Here is a 13,446-nt window from a genome sequence, read left to right on the forward strand (position 1 = left end):
TTCCAGAATGTTGTACTCACCATCAACGTTGTTGTTGTTGTCGTCGTCCTCTTCGTCTATCTCCGGCTGTGGTGGTGGTGGTAGCAAAGGAAGAACGTCGTTGCCGACGTTCAACGAATCACCAAAGACGGGCCCTGCGGTTGCAGGGTAAAAGTTGATAACATGATTGGTTGGCATAGTGTTCGAGGATATTGTCGATGGCGTCAAAGAACTTGACGAGTTAACGTCATTCTGACGTCTAAAGTGCCGCATGTTCCCATTGTTACGAAAAACAACAGTTGGTGGAACAACCAGTGACAAGGGAATTATTGAGAGCGGCTGCTGCTGCTGACGACTTGTAGAAGCCGTGTTTGTAGCCGAGACAGCCACAGACTCAACCCTAGAGCGCTTGCTCTGTCGTCTTTTACCACCCACAGGAACGTCACGCAAGATTCCACCTTGCGTCCAGTTTCTTTGGCAGTCCTTACAGTACTGTCGGGGCTGTGACAAGCTATAGTTATTATAATAACAAAACTTGGTGTTGGTTGAATGACATCGAGGGCAAGTTAGGTTTGGTGTGTGCTTGCTATTATTTTGTCTACCGCCCTCCTTCGGGAACGGCCTCTTGTTCCGGTCATCCTTTCCGTCTCCTCCAGCACCAGCACCGCCACAACCACCACCAACAACAACAGTCTGGCATTCCATTTTTTCTGAGAGTGTTTTTTTGGGAAGGTGATTATTGAAGTGATGTAAGTAATACTCTAGTTACCTAGAGTAGTACCTGGTATTAGAAGCAGGTAAGCAAAAGAGAGAGAGAGAGAGAGATAAAAAAAAATGTAACAGAGATACCTTATATTTATAGCAGAAAAGTTCCTAGGAAGATCTTCTCAAAAAATCATCTTAGAATGAAAATCAACCTGATTATAGTATGTGATCATCTATATAAGTAAAGAGATAAAATGGGATAAGATATTAGGCTGGATAATTGCCTCATTTATCTTTAAGATATTAAAAAAAAAATGAAAAATATGAAACAAATTGTTATTTTGTAGGGAAAATCAGGAGCAAATCACCCCCAAAAACTAAAAAAAATAATTGAGGTCAAATGATCATAGGATATAACAAAAATAAGGAAGCAATCAGAAAAGATATTGGATTAAAAAATAATTATTTAAAATAATTATTAATAAAAATAAATAGAAAATGGGATAAGAAAAGGATAAGGGGTGGTTTAGCCGTGGCTGAAACACCGCGATCGAGTGGTGGTGGTGGTTGTTTTTCAAGTGGTTTTTAATTATAATTCTTCAAGGTTTGTTGAACTGAAATTATTTTTACTGATTTTCTATTATAATTCAACTTTAAGAAAAATGAATTTTACTAAACTGAACTTATCTTTACTAAATTGAAATTATTTTTATTGAACTAAAATTAATTTTACTGAATTGAACGTATTTTTACTGAAATGAAATTATTTTTACTTAAGGTGAAGTGACAATGTGACATGACCTTAGTCTATGTGAGAAAGTATTGTTGGGTTTGCTTTTAGGTTCTTTTTATAATTTTCTCACTTAACGTTATTTTATAATTTATTTTATTTTATTTAAAATAATTGTGTACTTGAGGTTTCTGTTCTTCTATTATTTTGGATTGTTATGGATTTTGTTAAGTGACATCATTCCACTGACTTATGAAATGCCAATTCTTTTCTTTGACGCCCAACTACTAACCTCTTACAATGGAATTGAAAACAATGAACTATAATCAACCAATGTACTCGTTTTTGTATGGAATTATTGTTCAATCTACTCGGATATGTCCCATAATATAGTGTTCTAATTATATTATGTAAATTATGATGGATTTTGATTAATTTATGATGTCGTGTGGAATTTTGTTAGATTCATCACGATATATGTTATTAATTTCTCAAGTGCGTTAGTAGTTAGTAAAATAATAAGCTGAAGAATTAGGGTTTGGTCTAGTTTCTACTAATATTTCTAGTCTACTTTGATTTGATAAGACTTTCTAATTTGGTCAAATTTGAATTGAACTAATGTGGGATAATTGATTGTTAAGTCTAATAATTCATTCTTTTCCTCAATTATTGATCTTAATGTATGCTATGTGTCCATAAAATTAGAAGAAAATTACGATAAATTGAATTATATTAAGATAAAAAAAATCATAATTTTTAAATTACGGAAATCAAAGTAAGGGTATTATAGGTATTCGATTTAAGGAGACATTAAACTACTCAAGAATTGACAAATAATTAAAGATCATGTAATTATTTGACTTTTACGCTTGTCAATACTTAACTTTGACTATATATATATATATATATAATTTTTTTTTTTTTATAATATATATAACATTATGAAGTTGATTTATAAAAATCAACATTATTGTCATTAATCATAAAATCTTCGGTTTTAGGAAATATAGATACGAATCTCTTGGATTTATTATTTGTAAGTAAAGATCAGATACGAATCAATACAAATTATTGTTATTTCCAATATCAAAATGCCAGCCTGTTATGATTATTAAGCCAAAATTAAGATGCCAGTCTATCATCAACCAATTATACTAGTTTCCATATTAAAATGCCATCCTGATAATGAAAAGTTTAGGGCAAGAATACTCCTACCACGTGGACCAATTAGAAACCAGTAAGTGGCTTAGTTTTAGGCTAGCACGTGGCATCCAGCTTAGCCCAAGTGGCCTGTAAGAGACTGACACATGACACTCAATAATTGCAGAAATGATGAAAAGCTCGAAAGCTATGACAACGAGGTAACCTCGTAAAATGGCACAAACCCTAACACGTGTCATGCACATATTGTAACCAATCGAAGCACGAATTTTTAGGTTACGAAACCTAGGATCACAGCATCACACATTCCTAGAATAGTATAAATAACCCTTATAATACAACATGTTATATTATATACATAGAAATAACCATTAGTTTCTTATATATATATATATATTTTTATCTTCTTCATGGGCGTTTATGGCAACCCCAATTGATTAAATATCCTAAACTTAACAATTTTTAGCACGTACATTTGAGATTAGTTCTCTTCAACTTATTTCAATAATATATTATTTAGGGTATTCTAAAATGGGTACGGATCGAAAAAATGGACCAGACGAAATTATTCGGTCCGATCTCCTGGTTGAGAAATTTATTTTTTTTTATCTTTGGTTTGATCCGGACCAAAACCTTATAAAAATTAGTCTTAGACAGGATCGATTTTATTCTTTAAATAATACATAAAACCTTTAATAAAGATTAAAATTATCCTTAATAAGCTAGGATTACTTTAGTCGTATGAGCTTTTTTGTACTAAACATAAAAAAAAAAAGACGTTAGAATATTATTTTTCTTTTTTTTTTTCCAGTTTTCAATAAATTGTTTAAAACTTAGATTTTTTTTATAAAAACCCCAAAAATCTTGACCTCTTTTTTTGTATGTTTAGCACAAAAAATCTCATACGACTAATTTTTTTCAAGCTTATTAAGGATAATTTTAATCATCATTTAAAGTTTTATGTTTAGTTTTAAGTAAAAAACCGGTCTAATCGTAGACCGGTTTTTATAGGATTTTGGACCGGATCGAAAATCGAAAAATAAATTTCTCGACTCGAGGACCGGATCAATTAGTTTGGTTCGATTTGGACCAAATTTTGAACACCCCCTAGCTAGGGGTACAACTGGTGTACAAAAAAATTGTGTACACCAAACTCCCTATTGATTATAAGGGAATTTTTTTTTAAGTGGATCTTTTCAATCATTTTCCTTTTATCTTGGTTGAGTTGGCAACATTTCATTGATGATGTACAAGAGAATTTTGTACACCAAAATACCCCTATTCTTAGGGAAAGTTCTTATATATCATCCACCAACGACTAAGGGCGTGTTCAGAAAAATTTAGCAGTGAAGCTAAGGTAGCTGTTAGCTGTGAATGTAGTTGTTAGCTGTGTAGGTAGCTGTTACTCATGTTAGCTGTGAAGATAGATAATTTAAGAATGAGTGTTCAGTAAACTAGCGGTTGACTAGTTATTACTTTAAAATCAATATTTTTTTAAAAAAACTATAAATTAAATTTTCAACAGCTACTCTTCAAAAGCTACCTCTAATTTCAAAAGCTAATATTTCTTATTTTTCATAAAAAATACTTCCACCACTAAAAGCTATCCTAACCACTACTATGCCAAACACTCATATTTTTTTGTTAAGTAGTGGTTACCACTAAAAGCTACCTAAAAAGTACTTAAAAGCTAGTGTCAAACACGCCCTAAAAAGAAAATTATGATAACCCAAACATTAATTTCAATGGGCGTGTTCGGCAAAATATAGTTGTTATGGTAGTTGTAGCTGTGGAGGTAATTGTTAGCGGTGTAGGTAGCTGTTAATTGTCAACAATCTGTTAGCTTATAAATAATTTAGATATGAGTGTTCGGTAAAGTAGTAATTGACTGGTTGTTACATGAAAAGATATCTCTAATTTCAAAAGCTAATCTTTTTAACTTTTCATAAAAGATACCTATACCACTAAAAGCTACCCTAACCACTACTACGCCAAACACTCACATTTTTTGTTAAGTAGTGGTTTGACTTGGCCAAACCATTAAAAGCTATTCAAAAGCTTGCACCGAACACGCCCAATGTCTAACATACAGAAGGCTAGTCTTGTGAAGAGTTGTTGCTTCCACAATTAAAAGGGAGGAAGCAAGCACCAATGTCAATATGTTTTGGTCATGTTACGAAAAGTTGTCCGAAACTGAAAAGATCGATTCTCCCAAAATATTGAGAAGTAGAACTTCTCTTTTCTCCAATATCTGTTTTTCTTCTTGAATGTAATTTTATCCCACATTTAAGTGTGCTTATGAGTTATGACGGCTACTATATATGTTTATTCAATTTCAGGTGAATAAAAATAGTTTCTTTACAGCGGTCATTTGAAAAGATGACTATCAAATTATTTTAATGATATATAATATGATCGGTTCATATTTTCAAGTTATTAAATGGCCGCAATTAGTCTTTTTTTTTTTATAAAATGGCCACAATTAGTCTTATAATATCTAAAATGTATATATAATTTTTGAAAATTTTAATCCAACATAAAATGAATGTTTTTTTGAGAAATTATAAAATAAGAATAAAATAAAATTACATTTTTTTTTGAGAGAAATAAAATAAAATTACATAAATGATATTAAAATTTTGATAAAGTAATATAATTAATTACTTGGAAAAATCATATCAATTATAAACTATATAATCATGACTGTACAAAAATATTTCACACAGTAAAATATCAAAATCATGGGTCAATGAACCCAAAATGACCGGATTAAATCAATTATGAATGACCTGTACATATGTCACCTCTACAAACTTAGTGAAACGATATTTTTATTTAATTTAGAGTATAATGTTAAGTTCATTTTTTAGTTTTATATACGGAGTATTTCAATAAGGTAATGCTACCCGTGTAAGTATGACTATAGAGTAAGTACTTATGAGTACTAGCTTAGGTAGAGTTGAGCACTTGAGCGTGAACTAGGCTAGCACAAAAGCCAAATAGGCACAACAAAAAATGGACCAACCACACAACACGACTAGCGCTGTGGTAATTGGTTGTGCTCGTCGGTTTTTTTTTTTTTTTTTTTTTTTTTTTTTTTTTTTTTTTTTTTCACTCATGTAATGAAAAAAATTCAAATAAGTCACTCCTTATCATAACTAAATTTGCAATCTTTCTTGTTCATACTCACCTTTCAACTCCTAAACCCAACTTTCTACCCCACAATTGCAGTTAGTTTATTTTAATTAACACGTATAACCCTTCTCTAGAGGTGTTAAAAACACACCCAATCTGACCCGGAAAATATCTGATTCAGATTTCATTCAATTCATGCAGACACAATAATTTAGTATGACTCAACTTTAAAAAATGGCCCGACTTGATCCGAGCATCGGAATTGATAGATCTGCCCACCCCCCATCAAAAATGTATGTCATGGATCGAAAAATTTATTTATAGTTACTTTACATACAACAATAATCGAGATGCATATAAAGTGTAGAATTTTTCTATGCCCTATGGTTTTTCATCAATATTTAAAATTCAAGGTCTCCTAGGGAAATTGTTGGAGGGTAAAGAAATCTCAACCTTTTGTGCGTCTCATCCTTGCGTAGGGGCCGTGCGAAATCTCAACCTTAATTTTGTGTAATTAACGTACTTAAGCAAGAGAAGTGATTAAAGGATATAAAAATTTCAACACAATTATTGATAGCTAATTAAACAACATGCTTAATCATTTTATTTGTTTTTTTTTGGGAAAAATTCTATTATAACCTAATCCCACCAAGAGAAAAAAGAGACACACAATGAAAACTTTCAACTCATAAGGTTGAACAGTATATAAGTACCGCTAATATAGCTCATTACGAGCTGTGTCTCTACTATAATCTACTCTTACGACAATTAAAAATATAGAGATAATAAAACAGCAAAAACTAACTTTAGATTATTTTTTATTTCTTCATAAAAATGCATTGTAAGGGTAGTACGTCATCATGCTTCATCAAACCCACCGGTACCCATGCTATTGACCCATTCCAGAATGTTGTGTTCATCATTATTGTCTTCAACATTATTGATCTCTTGGTGGTTGTTGTTGTTGTCGTCGTCGTCGTCTACCCCCGGCTGTGGTGGTAGCAGAGGCGGAACATCGTTACCGACGTTCAACGAATCACCAAGGACGGGCCCTGCGGTTGCAGGGTAAAAGCTCATAGCATCGAACCTGCGTAACAATTCATTGTTACGCATAATGTTCGATAATACTGTCGATGGCGTCAAGGAACTTGACGAGTTAACGTCATTTTGACGTCTAAAGTGCCGCATGTTCCCATTGTTACGAAAAACAACAGTAGATCGGGGCACTAAGATTGGCTGCGGCGGTAGCGAAGCCGGTCGCTGACGACGTCTTCTAGAAGCCCTGTGTGTGGCCGAGACAGCCACAGACTGAGGCCTAGAGCAAGAGCGTCTACTCTGTCGCCTTTTACCACCCACAGGAACATTATTACGCAAGGTTCCACCTCGCGTCCAGAATCTTTTGCAGCTCTTGCAGTGGTGTCGGGGCTGTGACAAGCTATAGTTATTAAAATAACAAAACTTGGTGTTGGTTGAATGACATCGAGGGCAAGCTAGCTTTGGTGGGTGGTTGACGTTATTCAGTCTACCACCCTCCTTCGGAAACGGCCTCTTGTTCCGGTCATCCTTTCCGTCTCCTCCAGCACCAGCACCGCCACAACCACCAACAACAACAACAGTCTGGTATTCCATTTTTTCTGAGAGTGTTTTTTTGGAAAAGGATTATTGAAATGATGCAAGTAATACTCTAGTTATGTAGAGTAGTACCTGGTATTAGAAGCAGGTAAGTAAAAAAAGAGATAAAAAAAATGTAACAGAGATACCTTGTATTTATAGCAAAAAAGTTCCTAGGAAGATCTTCTCAAAAAATCATCTTAGAATGAAAATCAACCTGATTATAGTATGTGATCATCTATATAAGTAAAGAAATAAAATCAGAATCATGAAAAATAGAAAGGTTTATCTTTAAGATATTAAAAAAAAATGAAAAATATGAAACAAATTGTTATTTTGTAGGGAAAATCAGGAGCAAATCACCCCCAAAAACTAAGAAAAATAATTGAGGTCATAGGATATAACAAAAATAAGGAAGCAATCAGAAAAGATATTATTGGATTTAAAAATAATTAATTAATATAATTATTAATAAAAATAAATAGAAAATGGGATAAGAAAAGGATAAGGGGTGGTTTTTCAAGTGTTTTTTTTCACTCAATTTTTTTTTTTTTTTTTTTTTTTTTTTTTTTTTTTTTTTTTTTGATATTAGTCTATGTGAGAAAGTACTATTGGCTTTGCTATAATTTTCTCACTTAATATTATTTATATAATCCTTTTTTATATTTATTTTATTTTATTTAAAATAATTGTGTCCTGAGGTTTATGATGTTCCATGATTTTGGATTATTCCACTGACTTATGAAATGCCAATTCTTTTCTTTGACGCCCAACTACCTCTTACTATACGATGTAATTGAAAACAATGTCCTATAGTCAACCAATGTACTAGTTTTCATACGGAATTATTGTTCAATCTACTAGGATATGTACTCGATTTTGTATGATGTTCTAATTGTATTATGTAAATTATGGTGGATTTTTAATTAATTTATGATGTCTTGTGGAATTTTGTTAGATTCGTCACGATACATGTTTATTATATATATCTCAACTTAATAGATGAGTTAGTAGTTAGTCAAATAATAAGCTGAAAATAATATTAAGTTTGGTGTAGTGTCTTCTAATATTTCTATTCTACTTTGAATTGTTAAGACTTTCTAATTTGGTCAAATTTGAACTGAACTAATGTGGGATAATTGATTATTAGTCTAATAGTTCATTCTTTTCCTCAATTATTGATCTAAATGTATGCTATGTGTCCGTAAAATTAGAAGAAAATTACGATAATTTGAATTATATTAAGATTAAAAATCGTAATTTATTAATTACAGAAATCAAAGTAAGGGTATTATAGGTATTTGATTTAAGGAGACACTAAATTGCTCAAGAGTTGGCTAATAAAGTTCATATAACTATTTGACTTTTACGCTTGTCAATACTTAACTTTAATCATTAACATATACAAGTACTTTTTTTTTAAAAAAAAAAATAATATAACATTATGAAGTTTATACATAAAAAAATCTACATTATTGACATTAATCATAAAATCTTCGGTGTTTGGAAATATAGATACGAATCTCTCGGATTTATTATTTGTAAGTAAAGATCAGATACGAATCTCTTGGATTTATTATTTGTAAGTAAAGATCAAATACGAATCAACAAATTATTGTTATTTCCAATATTAAAATGCCAGTCTGTTAGGATCAAGCCAATATTAAGATGACAGTCTATTATCAACCAATTATACTAGTTTCCATATTAAAATGCCAGTCTGTTAGGATCAAGCCAATATTAAGATGACAGTCTATTATCAACCAATTATACTAGTTTCCATATTAAAATGCCAGTCTGTTAGGATCAAGCCAATATTAAGATGCCAGTCTATTATCAACCTATTATACTTGTTTTCATATTAAAATGCCAGTCTATTTATGAAGTGTTTAGGTAAGAATACTCCTACCACGTGGACCAATTAGAAACCAGTAAGTGGCATAGTTTTAGGCTGGCACGTGGCATCCATTTTAGCCCAAGTGGTCTAATTAGAGCATGATACATGGCAATCGATAGTTGTAGAAATGATGAAAGGCTCGAAAGGCCATGACATGAGATAACCTTATCAAATGGCACAAACCCTAACACGTATCATGCACCTACATACACATGCTGGGTAACCAATTGAATTACGGATTTTTAGGCTATGAACCCTAGGAGCATGCCTTCCTAGAATAGTAGAAAATTGTAATTAGCCCACATCTTGTAGCATGTTGTAATAGGGGTGAGAAAACCTAGTACCCGGTCAAAATTTTAAGAATTGGACCCGAAATTAGTTGGGATCGAATTCTAAAATTCGGAACTGGATTTGAAATTGGTTCCACTAGGTCTTAAAATTTAGGAATTGGAACCATTGGGTACCGGTTACAAGTACATACTCACTTATGTATGTATTTATTAAAATATAATACAAATTATATATATTCATTATTTCGATTATTTTTTTTTCATTTTTACCATTTAACGCTTATATTTATATATACATTAAGCTATTTCTATTTATGTTAGGTAGTAGTAAAACTTATTATTATTATTATACAACAACAACAACTACAACAACAACAACAACAACAACAACAACAACAACAACAACAACAACAACAACAACAACAATAATAATAATAATGGCAGTGGCGGCTTGCCACCTTACCATTTGCGTTTGGAGGGTTTGGTGTTTATTCCGCAGGTGATGTTCGTCACTATGCTTTTCTTGCTTCTCGGTTGCAGTCCGCTGTGTTGCAGACACAACTTCTACGGCATGCTGGTGTTGTTAGTCTTGGACGAGCCTTTGAATATGCGCTTGGTTTGTTTAATGGAACAGTGGAGTCTGACATATTGAGTAATCCTAGTGAGGTCGTTGCCTCTAAACTCATGAAGAAATTGGCAGATATGTATTTCAAAAAGGTTACTGCTTCAGCAAAATCTGCTTATTCTTTAACTCCTCGGCAATCAGCATTATGGAAATCACAGCAAGGTGATCACACCTCTGCTTGGCTTAGGGCGGTCCCTATTTCGGGGTTGGGTGAAACGATGAATCCCAAGAATTATCGCTGTGTGTTGTGCTACCGGTTGGGTGTTCCATTGTTCTCTATCACGACGCCATGCTCTGCTTGTTCAAGGGTTTTTACTGGGGATATTTTCGGTGATCACGCAGTGTCTTGTGCTGGTATTGTGGGCATTAAACATTGGCATAATGTTGTTCGAGATACCCTTGTTGATGTTTGCTATCAGTCAGGGATTTCAACTAGAAATAAAGGAGGTGGACATTGTGTTATCTAGAGGGAACAACGGGGCGCTCAGACCTGCAGATGTGTTACTTTATTCATGGGATCGTGGTTGCGATGTCTGTGTTGACTTGACAGGGTCTTCTCCGTTCACACAGTCTGGGCTTTCTGACTTTGTTCCTGAACGGGTAGTGACTGATGCGGCCAATCGGAAGCGGATCAAGTACGAATCCAGTTGTTGAGTAATTGAATATGGCTTCCTTCATTTCTCTTTCTCTTCTCTTGGGGAGTTAGAAAAGGACGTTGTTGCATTGCTGAAGCGGATCCAGAAGTTCTCGAAGACTTAGGATATTGGGGCGCGTGCTACAGCTCATATCTTTACTAGGATCGGCTTTTCTATAGCTAGAGGAGTCGGGGGCCAGATTGTATCTGTAACACCCTACAAATTCCTTTCTTTTAAAATACCTGTTTTGCCCTGTTTAAAAATTTAAATAGGAATATCTAAGATATTACCGCTACCGTGAAAACGACTAAGACAATCATCAAAGACACACAGCGGAAGACTAATTTCAAAACCATTCAAAACAAGTCAACTTGAAAAGTCAACCAACGAAAGTAAAGTCAAAACCAAAGTCAAACGAAGTAAAATAAAACCATCCTACAACTTGGAACCATTGTAGGCCCTTATTGAAACCAAACCAACTTTAAAACTTTTGCGTTAGTCATGCATGATAATCATATCATAAATAATTAAAGCATTAAACACATCATATACTTATAGAAACTAGCACGATTCGCTCTTCACTTATGCCCATTCATGAATATGCTTCATCACCTGAAAACCTCCTCTCTACTTGTCCCCACTACTCGCCATTAGAAAATGGGTCGTCGTAGGGACAAATTAAAGACATGGCCAAACACACAAACACACACAATCAGCAAAGCTGAGTACATAAGCGTAATTAAACACACTAACATGCTTTCACCTATCAACACACACTTACCTCATTGCACCTGTTTACAAGCACACACAACAATCAACAAGACACATTAACTAGACACTAAATAATTCATTTAGCGTTGATTACGCATCGAACGGGTTTCCAACTATACCTCCCCCAAATAAATTGAGGTTAACTGACATGGGAGCTAACCGTGCCAGCGACAAAACCACTCAAAGGTGGCGGAATTCCTGCGCATAATAATAAATAAAAAGGAATGTACAGCGTCCTGTACTCCATTAGAAGTTATGGTTAAATATAAAACCCCATAACTCCCCCCATTGTTCATACTCAAGGTATATACGTTCCAAGAGTTTTGGTGCGTAATCTCTTTCACTTTACGTTATTTACGTGTTATTTGACTTGGTGATGACTCTCAAAGCTTAATAAATCAATCAACAATAATTATTCAATCAACCAAACATACCAATTTAATTCTTGAATAATTAGTGACCACATATTATTTAATGTTGAACCCCTTTTAATTCTACCTCAGTGTCAAAGACACCTTAAACGCATAAAGCGCCAAAAATCCTATCACACGGTGTTTAAAAAACACCTTAAGTGCACAAAGGCACCAACATACAATTTATTCCTCGTGTACATAGACACTTATATAGCTCCTTCCTCATGCTTAAAGCATCAATAAAAAAATTATATGAACCATAATAAAATTCCTTTACAATATTCCATGCCAAATTAAACATGTAGTTTAATTAAACATGCACTCTAACATGCCATAATTAAAAGTATAGTCCATATAATCATGCCAAAAACTAATTTTCAAATCCATAGACCATCACAAATAATTCATGCTTCACAATTCAATCACCAACACCAATACTTCACAATTCCATACGTAAAGCTTAGCATGATACTACTTGTAATTGATTGAAATCAAGCCTAGCATGATTCTACATCATCAAAATATGCTAAGTACGCGAACATACCTCAAATAAGCCCTTAAAGTAGCCGATTACACTACAACAATTCCCGAATTAAGTCTCCTACATAAAGGGACAATAATACTATATTAATTCTCCTTGTATACACAATTTCCAGCAACTTAAATTTACTTTAGACTACTTAAAATAATCTGAAACTTATTTTAAAACCCCTAATTATATTAAACCCATTTTTAATGGGTAATCACACCCTTTTATTAAAATCACAATTATACTACTTTAAATAAAATTCCAGCATTTTAAACTAATCAAAAACCCTTTAAAACTTCATCAAAATACATCTTTATACTTAAATTATCCATAGAAACATTAAATTATCTCTTACCCCTATTAAACTCAAGGATAAAATTTAAAGCATAAAAAAAAAACTTCGTTAAAAATCAAAAACTGCCCGAAAATCATATTTAGAAGCTGAATTTGGCCACTAGAGGATGGTGCAAACTACCAAAGGTAGTAATTCTTTCTTAAAACGTTGTTTCCACATGAAAAACACTACTTTTTTTTTTTTTTTTTATCAAAATCGGACTAGTTCTGAACCTGATCGGGATTAAAACGAGATTAATATTAACGAACGGAAATCTAATTATTAAAACATGAATTTACGTGTTCAAAATAATCTGGAATTAAGTTAAACTAATCAGTATTTATAATCACCAAATTTTCAAAACATCATTACTATAAAAGCTCTAAATCAATTGTTCATAAAAACCCTAAAATCATGATTTTCAATAATTAAAAACCCTAGGTTAAATTATAACATTTACAAAATTTGAAAATTATGACATTTATAAAATTTGAATTATAAAGTTTAATCATCAAAATACAATTTGATACTAATTAAATTAATTTCAAACAATAAAATCAAAACCCATAAATCAATAATTATAATTACACAAATTAATAAAACAAAGGAGAGAGAAAATAAGACTAACCTT

This window comes from Chenopodium album, chromosome 6 (genome assembly GCF_948465745.1).
Source record: "Chenopodium album chromosome 6, dcCheAlbu1.1, whole genome shotgun sequence".
NCBI lineage: Eukaryota > Viridiplantae > Streptophyta > Magnoliopsida > Caryophyllales > Amaranthaceae > Chenopodium > Chenopodium album.